Source organism: Canis lupus, chromosome 1 (genome assembly GCF_011100685.1).
Source record: "Canis lupus familiaris isolate Mischka breed German Shepherd chromosome 1, alternate assembly UU_Cfam_GSD_1.0, whole genome shotgun sequence".
NCBI classification, from domain to species: domain Eukaryota; kingdom Metazoa; phylum Chordata; class Mammalia; order Carnivora; family Canidae; genus Canis; species Canis lupus.
Window position 1 is genome coordinate 2,136,894 of NC_049222.1, and position 10,984 is coordinate 2,147,877.

Below are 10,984 nucleotides of genomic sequence, written 5' to 3' on the forward strand. Positions count from 1 at the left end.
GCACATTGGGTTTTGCTGCAGGTCAAATCGTAACAAGCTTTGTACATGGAACTCAACCTCTCTGCAACTAAAATAAGTGCTGAGCTGCTCACTCCATGGATCAGGCCTCTTATGTGGGTCCGAACGGGGTGAAATTGGAAAGCAAATGTATAAGGAAAACAAAGTGCACAAGTGTGAAGCTTTCACGGCTGGCAGTGACCAAACGAACTCTGTGTGCTATACTTTGAGAGGATGTGTATATGCTACATCCAGGGTCTTCTAGGTCAGTGGATCCATGCGAACCAGCTCCGTATTCACCAAATAGCAGCTCCGAGAAAGCAGGCGACCCCGGTCCTCTGCTGTGCTTCTGAGCCTAGGCTGCCAGCCCCCGCCGCCAAGCTCGCAGCCGGCTGCCAGGAAACACGGGTGTGCAGGCCGGTCGGGAGGGCTGCAGGGTGAAGGCCAGCATCCTGGGGAGTGGGGTCACCCTGGAAGCCGGGGTCCCCCCTAAGCCCTCTGTCCCTCAGTCCCATCGTGCTCAGGAAGAGTGTCCGGAATCAGAGCTAGGGAGCCCATGTGACTTCTTAGGTCAACATGCCATGGAATCTTTCAAAAGACAGAAATTCTAGATTCAGGCACAGTGATGCCAAAATGACACACGTAGCTGCTGTCCATTAATTTCACTTCTCTTCACCTAGGGGTAGTTTATTTGTTTTTCCTGAGGACGAAATAATGTATAAACCATATGAATACTATAGAAAATGTATATAGACTTAGGCTTTAATACTCATACTATGAGCATTGTTAATAACCTATATTCTTTGATAAATTACAAACATCTTTTTCTGAATTCAGATCAGTTTTATCACTAATTAATAGTTGTCTGACATTCCATGCACCAGAAAAATGTGTGTTCCCCACAATCTTTCATAATCAGGGAACATGCTGTGAGGGGCAAACTTATACCTTTATTTAGAAACCTTTTCCCAGGGGCACCCAGGTTGCTGAGTCAGTGGCTCAGGTCATAATCTCAGGGTCCTGGGATCGAGCCCTGCATCGGGCACCATGCTCAGTGCAGAGTCTCCTTCTCCCTCTCCCTCTGCCTGATGCTCCCCCTGCTTGTGCACTCGCTCTCTGTGTTAAATTAATTAAAAAAAAAAAAAAAAAAAGAAATGCTTTCCCAAAGATCTACTCAGAATAAGTTCTTCATAGAGGAATTTTTTGACCAAAGAACACACACAAGTGTCAAAGTTTTTGCTACACGATAAATTGCTCAAAATACAATATCACTCGGAATGACATCCAGCAGAAAGCAAAAGCACCTCACTCATATTTTCATTTGCCTTTTTGATGCATTCTAAGGTCAGAAAAGTATTTTTAAGCATTGACTGGTCACTTGTGTCTTTTCTGTGTGAGTGGTCTAGTTTCATCTGCCATCGTACTGCGGAAGCCCGCATCCTTTTGTACCAATGCAGCCTTATCTTCTATAAGTGTTTGTTGTCTCCTCACCTGTCCCTGCTTTGGGCAGACTTGCCACCATGGTCCGCCCAAGGATTGCCCAAGTGTAGGCAGGGCGACCCTGGTTAGAGTGATTTGGGCTAATGGTTTTCATCTCCTTGTATAGTGATTAAAGTCCTTGGAGGAGCTTCCCTATTTTAAAAAGTTGGCAAATTGAACACCAATAAAAAATAAATTTATTATAAAAATAAATAAATAAATAAATAAATAAACTAAAAAAATGAAAAAAAAACGAAAATCTTCAGCAAAAAATTAAAAATAAAAATAAAAATAAAAAGTTGACTTCATGTGTTTGCTACGACTACACAATGGTGCACGTTCAATGAAATGAAGGAGGCACAGATCGTGTATCTCAGGCTGTGAGGCTTCAGAAGGACGGTCACGCCATACCCAAGTCATCATGAACTCGACTAAGATGCAATTATGAAATATCATTATTTTTACCAAACACACGCACATAATTTAAAAGTCAAAGAGAATCTCAGGGTCGAGATAGAGAACAGCATGGCATCTTATATTTTATAGCGACTTCCTGCTTCTCAGAAGCAACGGTTGTCAACATTTGTCTTCTTCGGTTTCTTCAAATACAGAAACCCCCATGTGTGCCCGCTGCGCGTACGCTGCTGAGTCCTGACACACGTCTGTGGCCGCTACCCACTGAGCCTCCTGTCCTGGCAGGTGCCCTCGGAGTTGGCCGGGGAGCCTCCACCTTCCCATGTGCAGCAGATGGAGCACTGGAGGGGCTTCTGCTGGCCCGTGCGCTGCACCTGGAACCTTCCTGCAGGCTGGGCAGTACGACAGAGGCCCCCATGTTTGCACAGCTGACATTTGTTCCTCCTAAGTCACTGCCCGGTATTATTGTTTGCTGAACATTTAGCCCTGCATCATCCCTTGCCCTCGTGGATCTGCACGCCGTCTTCCAGTGCTCTCCCTTCTTTCAAATTCCCTCTGTCTGCCTGTGCCAACCCCAGGGAGTGCTCGTGTCCCCCTGGTTGTCACCCTCTGCTCCACAGCGGCCTAGCTGTGCCCAGGTCTGCTTCCCCTTCACTCAGAACGAGGTTTGTTCATCCCGGGTCTTCCTTCCTCCAGCCGCACTCTTGTACCTTCAGGAGTTAAACTGAGAACCAGTGAAAATAAGGTGGTTTGCTGAGTCCTGGAGTGTCTCGAATGTCTTTAGTTCACTTTCACAACTGCAGCTGCCCTGTGCTCCACAGGACAGGATCCAAGGGGCTTCACCTCAGAACTTTACTGCAAGACTCTGAAGCTTTCTGACTTCCCACGTTGCTTCTGGGAAGAACGATTTTGTTCCTGTTCCTTCTGTTTTCTAAATAACCCATTTCCACACTCCCAGCGCTCTGGCAGGAGATTGGGGGAACTTTACCCTTGGGTTCTGAACTCACTAAGGTGTGTCCTGGTGTGGGTGTCCTCTGTCCCTCCCTCCCTGCCTCCCTCCCCTGATTTTTTCCTTCTAAATCCAGTGGGACACTCAACCAGTGTGGCATCTGATCCAGAGTCAGGACTCACTGTGCTGGGCAAACGCCTTTAGTCTCTTCCTTGAAAACCTTTTAGGAGGATCTGGAATTACTCCTTTCATTTGCTTATCTTTTGTCTCGTTGTCATTTCTTTACCTTTTTGTTCTATTTTCTTGGTGCTTTTTTTCCCCCAGTTTACCTTCCAAACATTTTATTTTTAGAAAGATCATGGCTGCCGTGTTTTCAAACCCCAAGAACAGTTATGGTATGACCTTATTCCTTTCCTGTAATACCTGTTCTTGTTTTATGGATACAACATTTTTTTTTTGTCTGAGGCTGTTTTAGTTTCTAATCATGTTTCATTCTCTCCCTGTCTTAGATCTGGCTGCCTGGGGTTCTCTCCTATCTCTCCTTCAGGTTGAAGCTTTCTACAGAGGTCTGATGATCCTCACCTGCTGGGACTGTCAGCTCTGTGCAGGTGGATAGGCCAGTTAAGTGATGGGATTTATTACAACAACATTCAGCAGGAAGCTGGATTTTTCACTTTGGAAAACCTGATTCCTATAATTGACATTTTCTTGCTTCTTGATTGTTAAGTTTCCTCAACGAATTTTGTAAGACTTTGCTTTGTGTGTGTGTGTATGTGTACATGTGTGTATGGGAACTTGCAGTGTGCGTGTGTCTGGTCGCGGACTATCCTGCCATCGGTGGGGAAGCAGAAGAGGGCTATAGACCCTCTCAATCTTACATAAGCATTCATGTGCCTCTGCCTGCATGCTTCTTCCTGTGACCCTCTCCACTCCTGCTGGTTCCAAGACCAAGCTTAACATCCCCAGGGAATAGACCTGTTTCCTCTGGGTTTGGGCCTGACAAGGGTGAGGGAGCCTGAGGGCCCTACGGCCTCCTGTTATGTGTTTTCAGCTGCTGCCCTCCCCCTTGCTTCCATTCCTGCAGTGCCTGCCCACCCTTTCCATGTTCTGCAGGGTCACCCTCCTGCAGGTACACGTGTGGTTTCCATTTCTTGCTATGTCACTTAGCACCTGCTGTGAACTGCCCAGCATGTACACACGTGTACAAACACTGTCCAGCACACACACATACACATGTGCACAGACTTTCAGGAACATATGTGCACACACTGTCCAGCAGACATACACACACGTATACACACAGTCAGGCATACACGTGCACACACTGTCCAGAACACACACATGTGCACATACTGTCCAGCACACACATATATGCACACATTGTCCACCACACACACACTGTCCAACACACACATGCATGCACACTATCCAGTGTGCACATGTTCAATGAACTCTGTGCTGCCGTCTCCTTTCCTATTTGCTCTGTCCTCATTTGCACTGTTTTCCCATTTTTGTGCCTTTACTATAACTTTGAGCAGTGGTTAAGGAGGCATCAGAGATAAATGGTCATGTTACATCCACCAAATTTAATTTTCACACAGAGTAACCATTTTCAAAAGTGGGGTGAGCTTTCATGTCAGCTCCAAGGGTGTGGCTGATAGGGGCTTGGCTTGCCATCAGGCTCCTCTTCCCACCAAGCAATTCCTTCGATCTCTCCCAGTGTCAGTCTCACGTCCTTAAAGCAGCAGGACGGCCCTTGGAAGGTACCTGAGAGGAGGGAATGAGCTGATCCATGGTGACTTCTGCCCAGGGCCTCACACATATTGAGCACTCAATAAGATCAACTGCTTTTATTTTTATAATTCCTTGTGCTACTATTTTAAAGACTGTTGAATTGAGTGAAGAAGCTTCTAGGCAAAAAGATCCTCATGCTGGTGGTGGTGATGATAGCGTTCTGGGTGGAGACCAGCAGAGGCCACAGTGGAATGGTGTGGCTTTTCCATCCTGACACAGTGTGGAGGTGCCTTTGGCTCTTTGAATTGCTCAGAAACCATCCTGTGGCTCTGCACTGGGGTCACCTGCTTAAGATGTTGTCCACATTCACACCTACTGTCCCATCAGTCATCGATGCTGATGCACACTCTGCTCCTGAGAGCATGCTGACTTGCGCCAAGGTCACACATCAAATAACACACATTTTCCTAAAGTTCTAACCAGGTTTACATTTCTTCAAAACAAATTCATCTCCAAGGAAACTTTATATTTTGTGCTTAGTGATTTTCATGCTCATATGTCTTTCTCAAAAAAGGGAAAGGGGGAAGAGAATTTCTTTGTAATTGTTAAATTTAGTAGGTTTTTCTGAGTGGAAGTTAGTATGAGCTGTGCAGAAGGAAGGTGAGAGAGGATATTTACATCAGTGATTAATGTTCTAACGGTCTGTATTCCAGACACTCAGAGTTGTGATTGACCTCGGAGAGATAATTTCCATATGTGGGCAATCTGGGAAGAGTTTTCTGGAGAAATCCACACCCAATTGATCCAGATCTTTTGGACACATGTTAGTATCATGTGAATGATTGAAAATAAACTTTTTCCTCTCCATGTATGAAGAAACACTCCCTAATTTTGGTAGCTTTAGAGAATCAAGACTTGTGTGAGTACAATAAATTATAAAATCTAAAGGATCATGATAACACGATTGTGATGAAGAGTAAGGGCTTGTGGCAGATCATTATGTTAAGATTATGGACCTTCCACTTGTCTTGGCAAATTTTCTCAGTGTCTTAATCTATAAAACAGGGACCTGGTTCTTCAGGTTATGTGGAGATGGATGAGATTACTTAACATATTGGTTGACATATAGCAAGCATTGAATAAAGGCTTCTTTTGATTCTTCTGTTTTCTCTCACTGCCATAGGAGGACTTGGAAATTCTATTAAAAAAATAGTTTCATTTAATACCAACTAACATTTTTTCACTTATCTCAGAGTGGACTATCCCCTGAGTCACTTCAAGCTCCTTTTTTTCCCACTTTTCTTTGTTGTGATCACTTTTCATTTATCTACTCAATTGAGCATCACCCAGGTGGAAGGGGTGTCCCTCACCTGTATGCTACAAAAAAACAAAAACAAACAAACAAAAACATGTTTTATCAGGGTCATTTCCTCAGGTGGGAGCAAAAGAAAGGATCAAAGTTTTCCAGATTCCTATCAATTGTTTTCTAAAGCCACAAAACAGAAATGGAAGACCCATCATTGTCATTGCCCGAATTAACATGAGGTATCTGTTCAGAGAAGGCATAGATCACTGTGCCTTTGACAACGCTTGAGTAATTTCTGTCGAATTTGGAGGGTGTGTCGGGAAAGTATATTCATGCTTGTCCTTGCACAGGAGCCACAGGAAATTCTGTGTGGATGGCAAGACTGTGCCCTGGAGAGAGAGACTTCCACGTTCAAAGGGGAGCTGAGAGGCTGCTGTGAAGTATACATAAAAATATTGGGGTCAGGAAAAGAAATTACTTTTTTGCAACTATTTTAAAAGAGTGTAAAAATTTGGGATTCAAGATTAAAATTTGAGGGATACATGGGCTTAAAAATATTTTCTTTTTTTAAGATTTATTTATTTGAGAGAGAACATGTGCATGTGAGTGTGTGGTGGAGGGACAGAAGGGAAGGGAGAGAGAGAATCCCAAGGTGACTCCCCACTGAGTGCAGAGCCCATGCGAGGCTCAATCTCAGGACCCTAAGATCATGACCTGAACCACAACCAAGAGTTGGACCCTTAACTAACTGAGCCACCCAGACGCCCCTCATGGAGGTATTTGAGCAAATTTTTTGAAGACCAGTGGCCTGGGTGAAAATGACTCAGGCTCTATTTTGAACTTCTCAGTTGAATTTGTGTGTCAAGAAGATTTGACATTTTACCAGGAGGATGACCAAAGGAGTGGCTACTTTGGGTACCCTGTTCCTTGAACCACTAAAGTTTTTCTTGAAGTTGACTAATGTAGCAGTGACCCATGTGCAAGGGGTGGATGGAGACAGAAAGCTGCCTAGGGCAGAAGAGCGCCCAGCCCTCCTCATGACTGATGTTTAAGTGGGGACCACTGTTGTGTACCAGTGTGCTCATTAAGCACACGATGCATTGCAGGCATGCAATAACAATAAACAAACAGTGCTGATAAAAAACATCAGGGCCGGGACACCTGGGGGCTCAGTGGTCAAGTGTCTGCCTTCGGCTCAGGTCATGACCCCAGGGTCCTAGGATCGAGTCCCGCATCAGGCTCCCCACAGGGGGCCTACTTCTCCCTCTGCCTATGTCTCTGCTTCTGTCTGTATCTCTCATAAATAAATAAATAAATAAATAAATAAATAAATAAATAAATACAATCTTAAAAAAAAAAAAAACAAACTACATCACATCCAGGGAGACATTTGCTGGTTTAAAACTGGTCTTGAAGGGCTCACTGTGTAGACCCAATGGCTCCTGGACTCAACTCCAGGTGTTGGAATGAAAGACAATGGCCTCCTAGGTTTCATTTTCCAGAAGGAGAAACTATGAAGATAGTTATTATTTATATTATTTAATGATGTCCTGAGCAATGCTGTGAGGGCCAGGGAGTTGTTTAATAAGTTGGATTTCATGAGAACTTCACAAATTTTTCTACAATTTAAGATCCCAGAGGTGAGGTGGGGGTATCTGTGGAATTTATATGTTCGATAATTGTGCAGAAGGATAAGAAAAGTGTGAACAACTTCTGGTCACCATACCAAAACTAATTAATAATGATGGATAGAAAGGACACAACATTGGGGGCAGGGAATGCTAGTTTTGCCCTCCATTCAAATTGGGACCATTTTCTAAACTACTGTGTGAAATGCATCTTGCTTTGTGAGAACCAGTCCTGCGAGGTGGTGGGATGGTCACAAATGTTGGGATATCTCGCCATCCGGGTCCCTGTAGGAACAACAGTGGCAAATCCCATTCCTTCGCTGGGTAAGGGCACGTCCACACAATGCACACGGCCCTGCGCCATTGGGTAATGAAGTGAAGAGCAGAGGCTGGAGAAAATGTGTGTGCATTCAAACCCACAACAGAAAACAAAAATGAAGTGATGCTGGTGTGAACAGGGTCCTAGTTGGAGCACACCCACACACAGACACACACAAGTCAGTACAAAATTTAATTTTTCAGTACACAATAAAGGTATTCATTGCAGGACCCCATCAGGCAGTCATCCCTATTCCCCCAACCTCAAACAGTACCAGATCAAAAGTACCTGTTCTCTTCCACAAGGTCTTTAACTCCTTTCAACCATTTTCTAAAAATCTTTACAGGGACACAAGAAAATATGAAAATTTATGGCAGAGAAAAGAACAGCCAAAAAGTCAATTTTTTCCCTGAAAGAGGCATTTGAAATCACATTTTCTATTTCTGGCTTTATACACACAATGACAATGAATATAGCAGAAAACACTTGAGAATATCACCGTGGGAGTTTTTACTAGGATTAACCATGTTATTGGTTATTTTGTCCCACTTTTCCATTTATCTCCTATCACTTTTATGTTGATTTTTCACCACTTATGATTAGTCTCAACAGATGTTGACATCCATGTAGAGAGACATTAATCTAACAAACGTAGCACCTGCTGAGTTAGATGTACCCCAGGCACCCCTGGAGAGATAGTAAGTCCTCTGAAACTTTGACAAAGAGACCGTTGTAGGAGAAAAGGAGGCCAATGAAATAAGGAGGCCATTTGGTTTATCCATAATCAAAGAGTATGCATGGTCTGGGAGAGAGCTTCCTGGCTCAGCTTCTAGGAGTCACTGAAGACTTATTTGCAGCCTGTCCCCATCTCCACCCTCCGAGACAGATTAATCCACAGTTTAAAGAGTTCTGAGGCACTCGCCAGCTTCTAAGGCAAAACATCATAAAACTCAAGAAAAGCCGAAAGAAGGAAAGAAAGAAAGAAGAAAGAAAGAAAGGAAAGAAAGAAAGAAAGAAAGAAAGAAAGAAAGAAAGAAAGAAAGAAGAAAGAAAGAAAGAAAAGAAAGAAAGAAAGAAAGAAAAGAAAGAAAGAAAGAAAGAAAGAAAGAAAGAAAGAAAGAAAGAAAGAAAGAAAGAAAGAAAGAAAGAAAGAAAGAAAAAGAAAACAAATGTGGGCTGGCAGCTGGGACAACCTGGTGATAAAAGGCATATTTCTGAAAAGTGTGCAGCCTGGCGTACCCACGTGGTGGCTCGCAGGCTTGATTTTCTCATCTAATGAGAAACCCTTCAGGATGGAGTTTATAAGAGATTAGAGAAATCTGTGTTATTTGTAGTTTATATTTCTGTGCTCATTTATTTATTTGCTCAACAAACATTCGCTAATTACCCACCGTGTGCCTTGTGGATATTTGACACCATCACGTCTGACCAATTGTCACCTACCTTGAGGTTTCCAGAAATTACCCACTTGAAATGACGCTGTGGGGTCCTCCTCTGTGTCAACAGGAGGTTTTGATTCCACGGCAGGCTGTAGGATCCCAAATCCATTCTTTGCAACAGAAGATGGCAGTCCCTTAATACAGGTGCACATTTCAGAGGTGGTTAAAGAAGAAAGGTACATAAAACCTTCCTTTCTGAGTCCTGTTTTACCTTTTTCTTGACTGTGCCTTTTCTGGAGTCTGTATGTGAAGTGTTTGTTGGGGTCCCATGAATCTCAGGCCAGGGCTCTGACTATGACCTGTTTAAAAGACACTGTTGTCTTCTGCTACATCCTCATGAAATAAACATCTTCAATATTGTTCAAAGGGCTGCAGAAACACGATTTGGGAAAAGTTAAAACACCTGATGCCCCCAAAGCACTACAAAGTAAATTTGAAATGATTCTTAAGAATTAGAAAGGTTTCAGAGGAGACTCACAATCTCTTAGTGGCCTCGTACTTACCACTGAACACACAAGACCTAGAACAAGCCCTAAATACACAAATAACTGGGTGCTTTAGCTTTCTGGCTCCCAGGGAAGCTGTATTTAGCATATTCCTCTATATGATTCAGCAAAACTTTATGAAGACAGGAAACTTTACATGTCAATGTTCATGACAAATATGTTCTGAAGTCAACACCCTCCATCCCGCACCTGAATTTTGCCAACTTCCAGCTCTGATCCTCTTGCTTTTGGGAGAAGATCAAAGCATAGTTGCGATTCCTAGTCTTGATGCCACAGGATGACAGCTTCAGCGGGAGACAGATCACTTCAAACGTATGTGCAAAACTTGGATGCATCTGATGAACCTGCTCTGGGTGGCAGAATCATGCCCCCTGCCCCCTGGACTCGGTGTCTAGAAGTCGGTGGAGTAAGATGGTCACACAAGCCAGAGCAGGGCAGTTAGAGCTATGTTCACTTCCATTTCTGCAACATAACACATTGCAGTTTATGGCCACACGGCTGCCTAACTGCCTATCTGAATTTTGCCATGATTAGAAATGTAAACACCTAGAGGAAAAAAGAAAAGAAAATCAGACTAACCTGCTTTCACCGGTGGGAGCATGGCTGGCGCTGGCTGGTCACCGAGTTAATCACAATTGTCCTCATTTAGAAGAGACATCGCCCTGGTCAGCAGTGGGTTCCTTCAGCTGGTCTCTCCGACAGAGTCTGTCTTAGAAATTCAGGAAATTGGGGCCACTGGGTGGCTCTATCGGTGAAGTGTTGGCCTTCGGCTCAGATCATGATCTCAGGATCCCGGGATTGAGCCTCGCATCAGGCTCCCTGCTCAGTGGGGAGTCTACTTCTCCCTCTCCTCCATGATAATCTCTCTCTCTCTCTCTCTCTCTCTCAAATAAACAAATCTGAAAAAAAAAAAAAGAAATTCAGGGAATTAATTACTATAGAATACACACGTGTCTTCATAATCTGAGTAGTTTGAGCAAAAGCAGCCCAAACGTAGGAAAGTAATCTGGTTATCGTGCGTTCAAAGTGCTGGAGGACCTTGTCCTGGCAATGCCAGTGCTAGATGCAAATTATTGGAAGTATGAAGTTAAACTATGTACTTGGTTAAAAAAGGAAATTTAAGCAGCAGCGTGCCGTCGAGCATTCCCTCATGCCTGTATTTATGGAAACGTTGCTTATGAGGTGTGAGGGCACAGAGGACGCTGCAACGTCT

The 10,984-nt window shown here is 43.8% G+C and overlaps 1 long non-coding RNA gene across 2 annotated transcripts; it reads right to left on the reverse strand.

The window, feature by feature from the left end:
• Positions 1-4,674: 4,674 nt before the first annotated feature.
• Positions 4,675-10,626, reverse strand: LOC111092037. Of its 2 annotated transcripts, XR_005353268.1 has the most exons (5): positions 10,351-10,626; positions 9,477-9,634; positions 9,270-9,399; positions 8,115-8,164; positions 4,675-6,312 (listed from the first exon to the last, which is right to left on the reverse strand). It is a non-coding gene; the product is annotated as an uncharacterized LOC111092037 (long non-coding RNA). The 2 variants fall into 2 exon arrangements; XR_005353267.1 differs by lacking the exon at positions 8,115-8,164.
• Positions 10,627-10,984: the final 358 nt, after the last annotated feature.